The sequence below is a fragment of the Herpailurus yagouaroundi genome, unplaced genomic scaffold (assembly GCF_014898765.1).
Source record: "Herpailurus yagouaroundi ecotype Mexico unplaced genomic scaffold, PumYag 569, whole genome shotgun sequence".
In the NCBI taxonomy this organism is placed as follows: Eukaryota; Metazoa; Chordata; class Mammalia; order Carnivora; family Felidae; genus Herpailurus; species Herpailurus yagouaroundi.
In genome coordinates this window covers 8160437-8175255 of record NW_024412786.1, presented here as the reverse complement: position 1 = coordinate 8175255, position 14819 = coordinate 8160437, and the positions used below count along the sequence as shown (strand labels likewise).

General features: G+C 58.3%; 1 long non-coding RNA gene across 1 annotated transcript in view; it reads left to right on the top strand.

The window, feature by feature from the left end:
- Positions 1 to 11715, top strand: part of LOC121023780 (uncharacterized) — a 17231-nt gene extending 5516 nt beyond the window's left edge. Inside the window, exon 3 of the long non-coding RNA XR_005787500.1 lies at positions 11387 to 11715. This is a non-coding gene — a long non-coding RNA (uncharacterized LOC121023780). The remainder of the gene's footprint in view (positions 1 to 11386) is intronic.
- The last annotated feature ends 3104 nt before the right edge of the window (positions 11716 to 14819 follow it).

Below are 14819 nucleotides of genomic sequence, written 5' to 3'. Positions count from 1 at the left end.
CCCACAGGAGCCACAGCCTCCCTTGGAGCCCCCACACGAGCCACAGCTGGAACAGGCACAGGCTGGCACAAAGCAGCTGGAGCCGCAGCCTCCGGAACAGCCACAGCAGCCCATGGTTCTGGTGGGTTTGGGGCGGAGTCGGTCAGAGACGCAGGTGCAGAGGGGAGGTGTTCAGCTGTGGAGCCTCGTGGGCGGGGGGCTTTACGTACCCGCCTGGGTGTCATATGGCCGCTTCCCTGTTCCTCTGAATGTACTTTCTCTAGGGGAAGTCTGCTTTTTTCTTTTATGTTGAAACAACCACACAAACATTTGTTTACAAGCACTTTTTATTTACCCCCTTCATCCCTGTCACCTGACCCTGGCAACATCTCGAGCTGGTGTTTCCAGTTCCGAGAGCTCAGAAGTAGGAGGCGAGCGCCAGGCTTGTGTCCAGGCGGCGGCTCCCGTGGCCCAGTGAAGGTTCCCTCGGGTCCAGCACGGGGACGCACGCCCGGTCCCTGCCGCCCTGGCACTGAGCTGTGGGCGTGGCCATTGCGCTGCGGGCGTGTCCCCGAGCTGTGGGCGTGTCCCGGGGCTGTGGGCGTGGTCCCGGGGCTGTGGGCGTGGCCCCTGTTCTTCTCTGGCTTCTTGTCCTGCCTGAGCTACCTGCTCCCTAGACCCGCCTTTCCCCTCCTAGACCTGAATGGGGGGACACTCTGTCCGCAGGGTGCAGAGACCAGGAGCTGTGGGGGTACAGAAGCTTCCGGGTGGGTTAGGCTGGCATTCCAGGAAGCCAGTGTGCAGAGAGGAGGACGCAGGTGGTGTTGAGAAGGAGCCTCCCCCGCCTCTGAAGCCCCTGACACAGCCCCTCCCCGGTGAGGCCCCTCCAGTTTCCCGGTGCCCCGTCCGCTTGCTCCTCTCCTGGTTGTGGGAGTTCAGCCACAGGGGGTGCCCAGGCACCTCCAGGGGCAGCCTGGGTCTTGGCTCTGGTGTGCATGTGTGTTTTGTCTCTAAAGCACTCTTTACCCCCACGTGGCCCCTACTAGGGTTTCCCTGGGTGACGTAGTGGCAGCCCGTGGTCCAAGGTGTCAGTCTCACTGCTATTCTGTGGGAGAGGTGCCTGCCGGCTCCCCTCCTGCTGAAATAGAGAGCATTTCCACTCCAGACATCTCCTTGTCAAACGTCCTGGGGACCCACCATCGTCGTCGTGGGTGTGGCAGCGACAGAAACGGGGTGGGGAGGCTGGCGCCCCCTGCGGCCCACACGCAAGGCAGTTCGGACGACGGTGAAACTTCATTCACTCGGAGTTTGCTGGTGACAGACATCTGCACATACACGATCGCTTGCACACGTATGGACCAACAGTGTGGCCGTCGACGGCAGGAGCCACCCAGCCTGGGCTTCTGTCGGCCCGCCATCCCCACGGCACACCTTCCACACCCCAGACAGCGGGTCCTGGTCAGCAGCCACCTCCACCAGAGCTCCCCTCGGGGCACACACCCCCCATGCACCCCACACGTGCACGCTCGGCCCCTCTCTCCCTCGGTGTCCGTCTATCCCTCTCTCTTTGTCTCTGTCCATCTCTCTGTCTCGTTCTCCGTTTCTCCATCTCTGACTCTCTCAATGTGGACTCTACTGTGTTGCTTCCCATGTTTTATTCATTCATGGTGACGGCTTTGCAGGTGTTCTCGCATACAAGGGACGTCAGGCTAAGTCCTGTTGTGTACCTGACCTTCCCCCAGACCCTTGTCTGTCTGGTTCCCTTCACGTTGCTTCCCGATCTGAGCTCTGACATCCCCCGAGGAGCTACTGTTTTGTGCCTTTGAACTATAATCGACTGTTCCAGACCCCAGAGCGTGCACAGTTTGCAGGCTGCCCGCCCCCCCCGCCCCAGAGCAGCCATGAGCTCAGGCTGCCCCAAGGCTAATAGGTCCACCTGACCCCTGCTCCCCACCCACTCTCCTGTTTCTCACAGAGCAACCAGCGTTATGAAGTTATCTGTTGTTTCCTGTTTGTCTCTTCAACTGGGATGTAAAACCCACACGGGCTGGTCCTGGGGCAGGGATGCGGGAGGGAGGGCAGCCCGTGGAGGGGGGTGCATCTCTGGGCACTCGGGGCCCCCACCCCCGGCCTGGTTTCAGGTCTCTGTGATCTGGGAAAGTAAACAACATGGCTGGTTAGAGTTCTTAATAAGTGGTTACAGTGTAACCCAATAAGCTGTCATGGGATCGAGCCCTGGGTTAAATCGTGTCCCTTAGGATGGACGCTTATGACCTAACCCTGGTGCCTGGGAACGTGACCTTAGTTGCAGATAGGGTCTTTGCGGACACAATCTAATGAAGATGAGGTTGCTAGGACCTAATCCAACAGGACCCGTGTCCTCACAGGAAGAGGAGAGGCAGACACATGAAGGGTAGGAGACCACAGGGCACAGGTGACATGGGCACAGGACTGATGCAGCGACCAGCGCAGGGACACCTGCAGCCCCAGGAGCTGGAAGAGACTGGAAGCGTCCTCTCCCAGAGCTTTCAGAGAGTGGCCCTGCCCACACCTTGATGTCAGGCTTTGGCCTCCTGACCGGGAGATATAACATTTCTGCCTTACGCCAGCAGCATGTGGTGACCTGTGACAGCAGCCTCAGGAAGGGACATGCCGCGTTCACTGAATGTGTGACTGTCTTCGAGCTGCCAGAGCGTGCAACCTGGTGCCGTGGCAGCCATGGGATGTGGGCACGGCATGCGGCCCAGTGTCGTGGCAGCCGTGGGGACGTGGGCACAGTGTGTGGCCTGGTTCTGTGGCAGCTGCGGGGACGTGGGCACGATGTGCAGCCCAGTGCCGTGGCAGCCATGGGGACGTGGGGACAGATTGCTTTCTCTCTACATTGTGATGGTGGATGGAAGGCAAGGAGGAGTCCGGAAGAAAACCATTTCCCAGGGCCTGTGGGGCCAGCACGAAGAGGGAGGTGACAGATGGGCTCCCTGCAGAGGGAGGTGAGGAGGAGGACACGGAGGGCTCAGCGCCCCGGGCTCTGTCCTGGGCAGCACGTCAGTGGGGGGACCCGGTGGGAACCTGGGCCTCTGCCCTCCCCCACCGCCGAGGCCCCTCCGGGATCCTGGTTTGGGTGCGTGCGACCCACAGGACGTGTCCCCCCTGATTCCGTAGCCGCCGGCCCCTCTGTATGGACGTGACTCTCTAAACTATGTCCGGAATGCGCTTGTAAAGCTTCCTCCTAGCTAATGGGTTAACCATCTCAAGAGTGTTGTTTTGTTCGCCCGGCCGGTCCCGCTGCTGCTTTTCCTGTCGTTCCGTGATCCTGAGCAAGCGGCTTGTCACGGCTGCAGGCTCTGGGTCGTCTTCTCCTTGACCCCGTGACCCTGGGGGAGGGGGGGTGGGGGGGTGGTGAGGCCGTGACGGCTCCTGGTCTGCTGTGAAGAAACTAAAGCACAGAGAGGTCGGGCTGTTTCCCGGGGCCCACGGTGACCAGGTGGTGGGCCTGACACTTGACTCCAGGCCTCGTGTCCAGAACCCACTGTCTTCACCCCGGGGCCAGTGGTTCTCAAACTGGGGTCCCCGACACCCCTTCGGGGGTGTCAGGAAGTCCACACAATTATAACAAGCCTCGGTTTCCCTTTTTCCCCTGTCTTCCATGAGTGAACGGTGGAACTTTCCAGAAGGTACATGATGGGTGGTATTGGGACAGTGACTACACAGGCAGATGAGAGGCCAGCTGTCCACCGTGTCACCCTCTTACCACCACCTGGTGAGGAGGACGAGGCACTTAGGCTCCGCAAAAACATGCCCTTTGTGTTTATGTGTAATGGGCTTACTTGTGTTCTTTTATTTATTTTTTAGTTTTTCCGTGTTAACCTCTTATTATCATGGGAATAAACTCCCTGCTTATAAAACTGAATTTTATGTCCCCCAAGTCACATTGTGATACAGCCGACATACAACATTTGTAAGTTTCAGCGTACAACAGGGGGAAGTGATGGCCACGATACAGTTAACTTCCCTCCCCGAGTGACACGTTGCTTCCCTTCAAACACACAGCACAGGCTCAGGTCATGGTCTCGAGTTTCATGAGTTCAAGCCTGGCATCAGGCTCTGTGCTGACAGCTCAGAGCCTGGAGCCTGTTTCGGATTCTGTGTCTTGCTGTCTCTGCCCCTCCCCTGCTCACTCGCTCCCTCTCCCTCTCTCTCTCTCTTTCTCTCTCTGCATGCCACCGCCACCATTGACTCCTGTGGCCGTGGGGCGGGTGGGCAGGTGTCAAGCTCGGGCCAGGTCTCTGAGTTACTGTCCTGAGGGGCTTCCTTCTTTCACTGGAAACCTGTCTTTACTCTTGGGACCTTCCACTGATTGGATGGGGCCCGCCCACATGAGTTTTTTTTAAAGCGATTTAAGTGCTGATCACATCTACCAAATACCTTCACAGCAATGTCCAGACCACTATGAGACCAGAAAGCACCGGGAGCCATGGCCCCACTCCCTTCCGGCTGTGTCTTGCTGGATTTCACTCTGAGACATGGGTTTGCAGCAGGGCTTTCTGGGCCACGAGATGACACGGGGCTTACTGAGGCTGAGCATTGCGTGCAGATAGTCTGCCCCTGCCCCCTTTTCTCTCAGTTGGTCGGGTCAAGAGGACAAGGGTGGGCGAGCCCTGACCTTGGCCGGGCATGGCAGATCCTCTCCCGCAAGAATAGATGCTTCTCACAGCCCCGGGCCTCCTTCAAGACCAGGAGAGTTACCCATGTGGGTCCAGATCCTCTCCGCAAGAGATCCCCCAACCTCATGCATACCGGGGGTGCACGGATGCCCAAGGAGGGATTGAGTTCACGGAGGAGGCAACGTGAGGCCGGAGCCCAATGAGGCAGTTCTCCGGACGCTGCCCTCTGCCCACCGGAAAGAGGAGAATGAGGGACCACAGGGGACAGAAGGACTGAGGGGACAGTGTGTTTATTTAGAGGGACACAGAGTCTGGCTGGACTGTAGTAGATCCCAAAGAGCAAAGGTAACGTGCGGGAGAGCTGCCCGCAGAGCGGACCATTCCTAAGCACTGGGGAAAGTCAGACGTCACGGGAGAGGTGCTCTGGTCTGGTGTGGACCCGCACCCACTGCCCCCTGGCCTCGAAGCTGGACACAGCTCTTCACTGGTGGGGCGTGGAGGGCCAAGGTCGTCTCGGGTCCAGCTAGTGCTGTGGCTGTTGTGACAGAGGAGGAACCACCCACCCCAGGGTCTTGTGCCAGGAGAGGAACAGAGGTGTATGGTGAGCAGATTTCTAGGGTGAAGCCAACAGCATGGGTGGGGGGACTCTGTTTCCGGGTCAAGAGATACAGACTGTCCTATTCCAGAAGACAGCAGGCTAAGAGCCGTGCTCCGGGGGGTGTAGGGCTGGGCATGGTCATTGCCTGGGGAGTGTGGTGGATTTCCTGGCCACTTGAGGTCCACGGCCATTATTCAGATCTTTCACTGGTAGCAGAGAGGGACACAGCAGCTGGAGCCGCAGCCCCCACGGCTGGAGCCACAGCCTCCGGAACAGCCACAGCAGCCCATGGTTCTGGTGGGTTGTGGGCGGAGTGGGTCAGAGACGCAGGTGCAGAGGGGAGGTGTTCAGGTGTGGAGCCTCCTGGGCTGGGGGCTTTACGTACCCTCCGGGGTCAGGTGAGATGCTGGACAGACACTTCCTGGTTCCTGTTTGTGCCACTCCCCCAGGGAAATTTTATTTATTTGTTTTCTTAAACTTTAAAAGTGCCCATTCTTCTTCTGCGTTGTTTTGCACTTTTTTCCAGAGTCCTCTGCCTTGACCTGACTTGCTCATGCCGGGTCCACGTGTCATGGGCGAGAAGCACCAGGGCCCTCGGGACTCAGCCGGAGGCCTGCATGGCTCCTGCCTGATCCGGACCAGGGTCGTAGTCCTGACCTGACTCCAAGGCTGGACCTTGGATGGTCAGATGGGGACCATCTCAGGGGATCAAGAGCGAGATGGACCCTGGGGAACAGGAAGGCTGGATGGGCGGGGAGGGCGGGGAGCGTGGCTCGGCTGGGCCCCAGGCAGACATGCTGAAGCACTAAACTTTGTGTAGCTGGAGCTCCAGGGGCAGGAGGGGTCGGGGCGACGAAGCCTGAGCATCCCCCCCACTCTGCCCACCCCCACCCCCAGGCCTTCGAGGGTCATATTTGCACAGACATGAGTTGGCACTTAGTTGCTCCAAAGCATCAATTAGTGCCCTGGCAGGACCCCATCATTCAAGGACACAGTGCACAGCCCCCAGCAACCTACACCCCCTGCCCGCTGCCCCTGCCCCCCCCCCCCCCCCCCGGGGGGGGCCGCCCTGGGGCCAGAAGAACCTGGGCTGCTTTCCTTTGCTGGAGACCTTGCAGGCAGGGGGTTTCGAATCCCAACCCGGATGGCTCAGGGATCACTGTTGCAGGTTTGGTTTGCCCAGAGCTGGCACCCCAGCACCACCAAGGCCGGCCACCTGTAAGGAGATCTGCCGCGTGGCACTTTGCTGGGGTCTCGTGCTCGGCCGGGGTGGCCGCCTTCCTGCCAAGACCATGTTGACACCCAGAGGGCGGTCCCTGTGGGAGCAGTGCAGACCAGGGGGTGAGCAGACCCGGTCCTTTGCCATGTTCACGGAGCCCATCCCACAGCCCCCAGGGGTTCCCATCCCACAGCCCCCAGGGGTAGATGTCATGACCCCCACTTTACAGATAAGGACACCGAGGCACGGAGCCCAGGACCCACAGCCAGCAAGCAGAGGAGCCCCATTTCGGGGGCGGCTGGTCTGGTCTGCAGGCTGTGACCGGCGCCTGGGGCCACCTTGTGGTCAAAGCAAGAATTGCTCTTGCGTGTCCAGGTGGTCAGGGTGAGCCTGGCACCAGACCAGCGACCCTTATGCACCCCCCTCCCCCGACTGATTCTCCCGGGATCCTTAGCCTCAATGAGGATTCTCTTTCCATCAGCCGCGGGTTTGGCCTGGTCTCTCTCTCTCTCTGGGACAATGAACAGCATGTAGCCAGGGTGTTTCTGGCTTTGCCCTGATAGCCAGGAAGTTCGGGATGTTGTTGTGGGGAAAACAGTGAGTCTGAAACCATTCAGCTCTGGTTTTCAATCCCGACCTGTCCTCAGACGAGCCAGTGTGGGGCTGTGCGGGGGTCCAGCCCGATGAGGCGACCCGAGGGCAGGGTCCTGGGACCCTTGCAAGAGGCGGGCTGGGAGGGCTGCGGGAGGGTGGGGACCAGGACCAAGATGCATTTCATGGCACGTGTGAAAGCGTCAGATGTGGGCCCAGGGGCCAAGGTCCTCACGGGGCAGCTCTGGGGGCACGGGTCTGAGCCGCGGTGAGGACAAGGCTCGATGGGGAGCCCTCTGCCGAGGGTGGTCTCAGGCTGGCAAGGACGTGGGCCAGCGTCCCGCTTGGCCGTTAGCCTGCATATGTGGCTACTTGCCCATGAGCTTGACTCTGTCCGGGTGACTGCGTGTCCTCATCTGGGACTGGCCGCACCCTGGAAATAGCCAAACGGTGCCTCTGTCTCTCAGAACTTGCTGTGACCAGAGGGTCGGCCTCCGGCACTGGCCTCGGGCGGAGACCCCCACGGTTGGGCGGGGGGGGGGGTGGAAAGGGAGGCTCGGCTGTGCCCTGAGGGGCTGCGGCGGCTGCCGGGAAGCCAGGGTGCCCCATGTGGCCGGCTTGGGCGTAGGACCACAGTTAAGGCGGGCGTCAGTCATGAGGCCCTGGCTCTTTGGGGCCAGGATTATAGTTCGGCTTTCTGGACTTCTTGCCGGAGATCAGGGTCTGACTTCCCGCACGTCTGGCTTAGGCGGCCAGCTGCTTCCTGATAGTGACCGTGGGCGTGGGCGGCTTCCCGGGTGTCCGGCAGGGTGTGCCTGAGCCCCGGAGCTGCTCCTTGCCTGGACATCGTCTCTGTGGATGTTCCGTCCCCAGCACCGTATCGCTTTCATGTGTTATCACAATCTTGCCATCCACGGCGACGTGGATGGCCCTTGAGGCTGCTCTGCCGGTGACATAGGCCAGAAGTGGAAGGACAAACACCACATGATTGCACTTATGTGTGGAATCTTAAATAAGAAATAAACACACAGAAACAGAGAACAGATTGGCGGTTGCCAGAGAAGGGCTGGGGGCTCGGGGGGCGCGGTGAATGGAGGTGGTCAGAAGGCACACGTTTCCAGTTATGAGTTTCCAGTTATGTAAAATGCCAACCAGTGCCAAAGGTTACAGTGAAAGTGGGCAAAGGCCTCCTTCTCCCTCAGCCCCAGGCCCCACCCGGGGATATCTCTGTGTCTCTTTCTCTGTCTCTGTCTCTCTCCCTCTGTCTCTGTCTCTCTGTCTCTCTGTCCCTCTGCCTCTGTCTCTGTCTTTCTCTCTCTGGCCCTGGCTCTGTCTCTGTTTCTCTGTTTATCTCTGTATCTCTATCTCTAGCCCTAGCTCTGTCTCTATGTCTGTCTGTCTCTCTGTCTCTGGCCCTGGCTCTGTCTCTGTCTCTATCTCTCTGCTTCTGTCTCTCTTCCACTGTCTATCTATCTCTGTCTCTCTGTCTCTGGCTCTCTCTGTCTCTCTTTGGCTCTCTCTATCTCCATCTCTTTCTCTCTGTCTCTGTCTCTGTCTCACCTGTCCTCCATCTGGACTGCCCTCTCTCGTCCTGTGCCCTGTACTGGTGAAGCAGTTTCGCGTCTTGTGATGGTTCCCATGGACGTCCACTTGCCACCCGAGACCCTCCCGTCACCTTCCAGAGACACTGAGCCCTTTGTGGTTCTCTGCATGTGGCACCTGGTTCACCTGAGTCTGCTTGGGCTGTGGTACACACATCACACACGGGGCTCACACTGCAGAAGGTCACCGTCCCCCCGTCCTGGAGGCCGGAGCCCGAGGTCCAGGCGTGGGCAGGTCCAGGCCTCCCGAGGCCTCTCTCCTTGTGTGTGGACGGCCGTCCTCTCCCTGTGTCCTCACGGGGGTCATCCCTCCGTGCGTGTCTGGGTCCCGATCCCCTCTTCTTGCAAGGACCCCAGTCACACGGGATCAGGACCCACCCTGGTGACCGAATGTTACCTCAGTCACCTCTGTGAAGACCCGTCTCCAGACACGGTCACGTCCTGGGATGCTGGGTATTGGGGCTTCAACATGAGTTTGGGGGACACAGTTCAGCCTGCAGCGGTGCTTTGAGCATCCCTCTCTTGGGGTATCTTTTCTTCCTTGCCGACTGGGGAGCCCCCTGCCAGCGGAAAGCCTCGCGGGCAACAGCTGTGAAGGCCTCCAGGCCCTGCTTCCGTGTAAACCCTGCCCTGATTCTTTGCCGCCTCCCGGGAAGGTCTCTGCAAAGAGTCCCAGGGGTGGGCCGGGATCCCCCAAGACGCCGAGGAGTAACTCGGCGAGCCCGGGGCCTGGCACTCTCCCGGCCACGGGGGGAGCAGGCGTGCACCTGCACGGCCCCCAGGTGGCCCAGCTGGGCATCAGGACACAGGAAGTGGTGCCGGAGGGCAGGCCCCGGGGCCAGTGACCAGAGCCACGAGGGGCAGGATCCCCTGTCCGTAGCTGCAGGAGAAGCACCCGAGTGAGAGGTGGGGGTTAGGGTGGACAGTGTATTCATTCACAGGGGTCGTGGCATCCCGCTGGGGCCCTAACAGAATCAGGCCAAGTGCCGTGGGTCGCCCGTGGGAGAGGCTGGGCCGTTCCCCGTGGAGGTCCTGTGGCCCGGTGACCTCCTGGACCGCGGGGCCGGCCTCTACCTTCCTGTGACGAAGGTCGGGCGGCGTGGGGAGGGGGTGGGGGTCAGGCTGCACGAGAGGCAGGGGGGCTGACGTCAGGCGGGACCGGCGGGGGGCGCTGGTGACGGCAGGGTCTTCGCGGGGCCAGGAGGGGTCGGCAGTTCCCATCGCTGCTTTCCGGGTGACCTCCGCCTGCACCCTCCACACCCTGTGAGAAGGTCCCTTGCCTTGAGTTTCATGTAAACACGTAGGGCCATAAATCCTCTCAATGTCTGTACCATTTCAAGCCTGTCAAGCTGGTTTTGATGTAAAATCTCTTCTAAATGCCTTATGGGGCGGCATGTTTTTAAAGTTCCAGAAATGTGGGGCTTTTACAGTTATCTTTGTGATAATGATTTTCAAAAGTCATTGAGTGCTTGGAGAACATTCCATTCAACTGGGCCGAGACCAGCCAAATAGTGAGTACGTGGACGGCCATACTGAGGTCTGATATGGGCTAACAAATGCCCAGTCTTCGATCAGTGGGTGTCAGAGTCTATACGTACCCAGTGGATTTAACCTACTCACTGTGCACTTCAAACTTGCTATGAACTTGCTGACCTTACTGGCCATTGGATCCCACAGTAACTGAGAGATGTGCTAAAATTTCCCACCTTGGGAGTGGATTTGCTGAATTCTCCCAAACACTCTGGGCATACCCTTGCCTTGGGGCCTTTGCACCGGCTGGCCGAGAGGGTGCTTCCCTGGGAGGCGCATGGCTCGCTGCTTTGCTGAGTGTTCAAGGACGCGTTCCCGAGGAGGCCCCCGCTAACCATCCTTTAACATGGACCACCTTCCCTGTTTCATCTTCTTCCTTTGGAACACTCTGCAATTTAATGGCCCATTTTTGCTTTTTGTCGAGACTGAAATCTTGTTGCTTTTATGCTCCATTGCGTCCCTAGCTTCTGGATAGCTCCAGGCACAAAGAAGATGCCTGATGAGCGTTTGTTGGAAGGCTGACTTTTCCTCAGGCTCACTGTCCTGAGTGAGAGTGTATGTGCTTCTGTTTATCTCATTTGGAACTCAGGAATCTGTTAGCATTTTTCATAAATTCTCGAAAATTCTCCCACATTGTTTCTGAGTGTTGGCTCCCCCCTCATCACGTCCGTTACCTCCTCTGGGAGTCTGGCTGTTTGCGTGCTGGACTTTCTTGCTCAATCTTCCGTGCCTACTCGCAGATTCCCCGTGTGTTTGTGTCCACGCTGTGTTACAGATAACGTCTCCGTGCTTATCTGCCCATTAATTTTCTTTTCATCTGGCCTCGCCAGACCCAATGAGTTTTGTTTTGTTTTTCATGTCATCAAAAATTAGCTTATTAAATTGAAAGTTAGGTCTTTTAACAGCCATACAAGTAAAAAAAAAAAATTAAGAGCTTTGTGAAGGTATAATTGACACGTAATAAACCGCACATAATTCAGTTATTACGGTTTTCATTTACAGAATTTCTGTGCTTACTGTTCCAATAGCTTAGTTGGGTTTAGGCTCACCTACCTCTTGCGCCTGTTTTCAGTCGGCTCTTTTATTTACTTTTTTAGTTCTTTCTAAAGTTCTTACTTTGTACTGTGTCTCATAACTTCAGTAACCAGAGCTCTCGCTTGACTGATTCTTCTGTTTGTAGCTGCAGCTGGCTCTGTCTCGTGAGGCCCGTGTGTGTGTGTGCTGTGATTTTCGGGTTCTGGCTCCTTGGAACTTCGTCTGGGGTGTCTCCGACACCTGCTTAAGGGCGAAGGCAGACCAGGTCGGGCTGCAGGTGCTTGGGAGGACGGGCTTCCAACAAGTGTCGGGGAGGACGTTTTCTTGCCTCTACCCTGGGCCAACGGTGTCCCAATGACCTTCCTGGTGTCACTCGTGCCTGTTTCTGGCCTTCGTGGATTCAGAACTCCCTCAGTTGTTGGCTCTGAGGATTCTTTGCTTTTTGAACAGCTCGGTGACCTTTAAAAAGTCATTTTGTAATCTGGCACCTTCAGGAGTTTTCATGGGAGGGCTGTGGTTGGCGTCTGGTCAACCTTACTAAACAAACTTACTAAAACTGAAGCTCAGAAGAACATCTAGAAATTTCCACGTTGTTGAGCTGACACGCTCTCATTGTGGTTCGGTCTCGTGCCCGCTGCCCGGGGGTCTGTGAGGAGCTGCCCCGAGAGCTTCCAGGCCCGCGCAGCCCCCTCCCTGCTGCCTGCCTTGCCCACGAGCCCCAATGTGTGTGAGCTCTACTGTTCTTTCACGGCCAAGTCCTGAGCCCAGGGCCTCGGAGTGGAGCCTCCCATGGGAATGGGGCCGTTGCAGACACAATGAGTTAAGAGGAAGTCACGCTGCACTGGGAGACCCCAGATCCAACAAGACTGGGCTCCTTCCATAAAGGGGACCTGTGGACACAGAGATGAGACACGCATGGGGGGATGACCCCGTGAGGACACAGGATACTGGGAGAGGACGGCCGTCCACACACAAGGAGAGAGGACTCGGGAGGACCCGGCCCTGCCCATGCCTGGACCTCGGGCTCCGACCTCCAGGACCGGGGGACGGTGACCACCTGTGGTTGAAGCCACGGTCCGTGGTGCTTTGCTAAGGTGGCTCCAGCAAACTAATACCAGAGGGAACATGGCGGGGCTGGGGTGTTGGTCCCAAAAGCATAGGAGTGGGATTGTATAAATGTTATGCATGTTTGTAATCACACGGAAGCTGAAACACAGACTCAAGGGCAAACTTTCAGGAGGCACTGGATGTATTTATTTAGAAGATCTGGACTGAACGCTTACCAGACAATCCCAGCAATGAGCAAAGGACCTGAACCGTGGCCAACAAGGAAGGGAAGGGCTTGGAGACCCCTTCCCTCAGGGAGGAGCCCGGCACCAATGCCTCTGTGTCCTGCAGCTAGAACTCAAGGGTGACCCCGGCTCGGGCAGCCCAAGTGGGGTGGAGAGGGAGGGACGCAGGCGCCGGGGGCAGGAGGGCTGGGGAGAGGGCCAGCAGGGGCCCCGGCCAGAGGGCATCTGACTCGCGATGCTCCCGGCAGGCTCACTGGAGGCACCCAGCGGCCCCGAGAGGTGTGGAGGTGAGATCGGGAACGGTGCGGGAGGGGACAGGGCGCTGGGGGCCTTTGTGGCTGGAGGGCTGCAGAGCTAAGTGCTGAGGGCTGGCCACCAGGTGCCACAGTCCAGAGGACAACGGACCCACGGGTGTGCTACAGGAGTTCAGGACACTGGCCATTGCTACAGAGCCTGCGGGTGCAGGGACCGCCTGGACCAGCGGCCACACCTCAGACCTTGCACTGGCAGCAGATGGGGACACAGCAGCTGGACTGGCAGCAGCCACAGGAGCCACAGGAGCCACCCCCCACCTCGGAGCCCCCACAGGAGCTATAGTTACATGTAATTCTTATGTACAGTGATATGTTGGGGTGCGGCCGGTGTAGGAGTAGAGCTGGGCTGTCAGGCGGGCGAGCTCATCCAGGGGGAAGTGATGTTAGATGTGTCGGTGCCTCTGTGGCTATTTTCAGGACATGACGGCCCTGCCTGGGCCCTGGGGACACGGGTGTGGGGTGCCAGGGTCACCAGGCACCAGCCTTGACTGGACCTGGAGTCTGGGCCGGGCGCTGGTTTGGGCACTGAGGGAGGGTCTCGGTCCTGCATTTCCGAGCGGTCGAGGAGCCGCTCCCGAAACAAGGGGACGACGTAGGGGTGGAGCCAGGGCCACGGGGGCCCCACTTTTCTTTCCGTGCCACCAGCTGCCACCGGTTGTGCCTTTGAAACCCACGTGGATCTAAGCGGTACCAGGGTCACCGCCACCGCGGAACATCCATGGTACTTTCCACGTGCCAGGCGCTCAGCCGTGCTCCCGCAGTCACAGACTGCGAGTGTTAGCTTCTCCCTTGGGGGTCACTGCAAAGCCCCTGTCTGCACGTGTGGCCCACCCTGTGAGACCTCACTGAGGGATACATTCGAGGTGGGTATTTTGTTTTAAGTTTATTTATGTTGAGAAACACAAGACAGTGTGAGTGGGGTGGGGGCAGAGAGAAAAGGAGAGAGAGAGAGAGAGAGAGAGAGAGACGCAGGCAGGCTCCATGCTGCCAGTGCAGAGCCAGACTCAGGGCTCAAACCCACGAAACCATGAGACCATGACCTGAGCCGAAACCAAGAGTCGGGCACTTAACCGACTGAGCCCCCAGGTGCCCTGACACGGGTTAGGTTTCAATTTGAGTTTTAACTCAGCAGCTGGGGCTGAGAAGTCTGAGGCTCTCCCGTGTCTGGGCTCACTCCAGCCCTGGCCTCCTGGCTTTCTTCGAGTGTCCTTGAGCTAACCTCTTGCTTACAGTGCTCTGCGAAGTGTGGCCACGATGACCCACGCAGAGCAGCACTGAGCTTGCAGGGTCTTGCCCGGACACACGTGATCTGGAACAGTGACGCCAAGTCCACACTAACCATGCTTCCAGCCCCTGCAAACAGTTTCCTCTCCGTCCCCACCTGGCCACTGAACCAAGGCCACAACGCTGTGCTCTCCTTATACTGCGTTCCTGGGTCAGCCGGGACGGTCAGTCATGCTGCCAACTAGCCGCCCCCACAGTTCAGTGCTTATTTCTTGCTCGCGCTCCACGCCACCGCCCGCCGGCGGCCGGGTCACTGCACTTCCTCCCTCGGGGCTCGGGCCGGGGGAGCAGCCGCTCTGGGAACGCCAGCGGTTGCCCTGGAGGAAGGAACAGTGCACGTGGGAAATTGCACTTAAGTTTCTGCTCACGAGCTCACACAAATCACATGGCTGTGCCCAGCTGCAGGAAGACCTCGGGGGCCACCTGCCCCTTGCCCTCTGACCCTGTCCCCAGGAAAGGAGATCCAAGGGGTCTGTAAATAGCCTGATTTGAGCGTTCTGCACAGTAGCCCTGTCAGCAGTGTACGTGGTTTGAGCTAATGGCCTTAAGCGCCTACCTTTTTGACTCACGGATGCATTTATTTTTATAAAAAAAAATTTTTTTTTAACGTTTATTTATTTTTGAGACAGAGAGAGACAGAACATGAATGGGGGAGGGCCAGAGAGAGGGAGACACAGAATCCGAAGCAGGCTCCAGGCTCCGAGCCGTCAGC